This window comes from Neovison vison, chromosome 6, assembly GCF_020171115.1.
Source record: "Neovison vison isolate M4711 chromosome 6, ASM_NN_V1, whole genome shotgun sequence".
NCBI lineage: Eukaryota > Metazoa > Chordata > Mammalia > Carnivora > Mustelidae > Neogale > Neogale vison.
The window spans coordinates 177,523,600-177,526,722 of NC_058096.1; positions in this window are offsets into that span (position 1 = coordinate 177,523,600).

Below are 3,123 nucleotides of genomic sequence, written 5' to 3' on the forward strand. Positions count from 1 at the left end.
GATTTCTTAATTATGATAATGAAGTGAGCAGAATAAGGCAAAGGATGTAGGGGTCTTTCACTTGGCTGTTTCTCATGATTTTCTGGGTCAGGAATTGGGGTAGAGTTCATTTGGGCAGGTCTTCTCCGTGTGACTTGGGAGGGGTAACTCATTCAGCTGTATTCAACTTGTGGCTGGGCTGGAAGGTCCGAGGAGGCTTGCCTAATGTCTACTGCTCTTCCATATGTCCTCTCCATCCATGTTCATTGGCTCATCACTCAGTAGTCAAGCCCAGCTTCTTTACAGTCATGGAGGCTGGCTTCCTAAAGCAGGAGGCAAACGCTGCCAGACCTTTTAGGGCCTGAACTGGGAAGTCTCAGAGTGTTACTTCCCCTGCATCCTGTTGGTTAAATGAAGTCATAAACCAAGTCAAGAGGTGGACAGAGACTGCACTTGCTGACAGATGTCCTGTCATGCATATCTGTGGGTGATGTGGGAGGAAACTGATGCCCATTTTGGGGACAAATGGCAAGAGTACTTGTCTCTAAAGAGAGAGAGTTGTTCTAATCCCAGCTCTGCTACTCTGCCTAGCTATGTGGTGTTGGCCCAGTCACCCATTAATATACTTAACCAGTTTTGCACACATACCAGGTGAGAGGAATGAGCCATGAACTCCAAAAGTCCTGTCTAGTTCCAAAAGTTTGCTTCTCATCAGGGCAGCGGCTACATTAAGCCTGGAAGGTGGGCGCAGGAGGAGAACACAACTAATGAATTCTCCAATTGTTAGCCTGTGTTTAACTTTAACTATGGACTGGGTAACTAGTGACCTCTCCCTAACCAATCACCATATGAACTCAGCTTTTGAGAGATCACATGTTGCTGTTACAACCTACCCTCCCCTTCCTCCCCCTCCTCTTAGTCAGCTCATGGGATAGGAAATCAATTTCACAGCTGTTATCTTTTACAGGGAGCAGGAGGCACTAGGGCTTCAAAGGGAGTTGGGGAAGGGATCCCAGAACTAAGATTTGATAAAATAATGTAGCCAACTCTATAAACATTGTGCTGAATTGGTTGTTAAGATGAGACCCCTGAAGCAAACTGAAACATTTTTTTTTTTTTAGTGTTTTTAAAAGTCTTCAGCCAGGGGGCTTTATAATTTTGAAATACACAATTTCCTTAGCAAGTATTCCAAAAAACTTCATTTTAGAAGGATTACAGGTTGCCATAAGGACACCCCCGAGCTAGATCTGTGATTACTTGGTGAGGGGCGGTACATACAAGATCCATGGTAGGTGTACAAGGAGCTCCTTTAGGAGCTCAGCATTCAGTAAGTTATCTGGTGCCTTCCACTGTGGGCCAAAGTTAGACATAGCATTTGAACCCTTACAGGCTGTATCGCCCCAGGAATTTCAGCTACAGAACCCAGATTCAGGCAGAGACTGTGTACCTTACCCAGTTTCTCCTTACATAGTCTTTGATTTTTCAACATGGAGGGTAGGGTGGAAACACTAAAACAATGTGCACTGAGATCTCCTGGATCCCAGATTGTCTTTCTGGTATTCAACTATCAAACCCTCTTTATGTCCTTCCAACTTTTTGCTAGAACTTGCAGGACTTCTCAAATGAGGGAATGGTAGTTTTGTTTTGTTTTGTTTTTGTCATCATTAATAAGGTACAAATCTTCATGCCCAAGACTATGATTACCATTAGAGCATAGGAATATCTTGCTAGATCTGCCACCCAGTCTTTTTTTTTTTTTTTTTTTTTTGGTCTTCTTTCTTTTTCTAAGCTTTAGTTATCTCCCCTCACCAGGGTTTTCTTATCTTCCTTTTCTTAACACACGACACCATCTCCCCACACACCCTATTTACAGTGCTTCCATTCCGCCAAAATTTCAACTCAGCCTATACAAATCCAAATGCAGGAAAGATATTCTTCCAAACATTATGAAGAAAGATGCGATTAAAAGCATTCGATGAACAGTCAGTGAGTTCTAAAATCTTAGGAGGAGACGGTGCCAAGAGGAACCAGAACATTAAGATCTCCAATCAGTAAAGGTTTTTTTATTTGTTCAATTCTTACTGTTCCTTAATCCTTTGCCCGTTGTCTGACAGAAGTCTTCAATGAAGCTAACCTCCCTAAGAGAGGAGAGAAAGAGAAACAGAAGTAGAGGTAATTTGTATAAACAAGAAAATAAGGGGCGCCTGGATGGCTCAGTTGTTAAGGGTCTGCCTTCAGCTCAGGTGATCCCAGCATCCTGGGATAGGGTCCCACATCAGGCTCCTTGCTCAGCAGGGAGCCTGCTTCTCCCTCTCCCCCTGCCCATGCTCCCTCTCTCTGGCCCTGTGTCAAATAAATAAAATATTTTTTAAAAAATGAAGTTTGGAGTTAGAGTAGTAGGTCTGGAGCTATTTCCCCATAGTATTTGCACCCAGGTAACAACGTAATAAAACTGTCCATGGGAACGTATAATCAAGCACAACTATATGCTGCCAAATACGACAAATGGGGGACATATGTTTGGCTAAGTCCTGTATCAGCAATTTCCCATGTTACCAGAGGCCATCCTGACAGCTTCTAGGCAGTGTTAAAAACAACAAAAATACTTCGTGTTCTTAAGGGGCATGTGGCTTCATTGAGGAACCCATGGCATAAGAATATACACAACCGACATAGGTACGTATGTTGGGTTTCGAACATAGCAACGTGGTCTAGGTAGAGTTCCATCTTTTTTCCTCATAAAACCATCCAACAAGAAAGCTGCTGGAGAATACCCATAATTGGATTAAGTTAATTACAGGGTCTAAGTGTCACGAAAGCTCGAATTGGTCCCTGGACTAGCCCGTAGAGCAGGCCGTGGCCCAGGTGGGTGCCCTCGGATGCGATGATCTCTATGAGCCGGCTCTTCCTCCTGGAAGATCTCAGACCTGCCTCCTCCCCCGCCCCCTGCAGTGCTCAAGAGATGATCATTACTGCTCCACGTGCAGCTACTGCGAAGTACTTGCTGATGTTCCTGGCGTGACGGAGTCGGTGGGGGGGGGGGTGTCGAGTGATTTAACCATATAAAATGGGAAAACCTGTAGCAGTTCTTTCTGACTTCCCCCAAAAGGGCAGTGTGTGCGGCCCGTGATACCCACTTCCTTC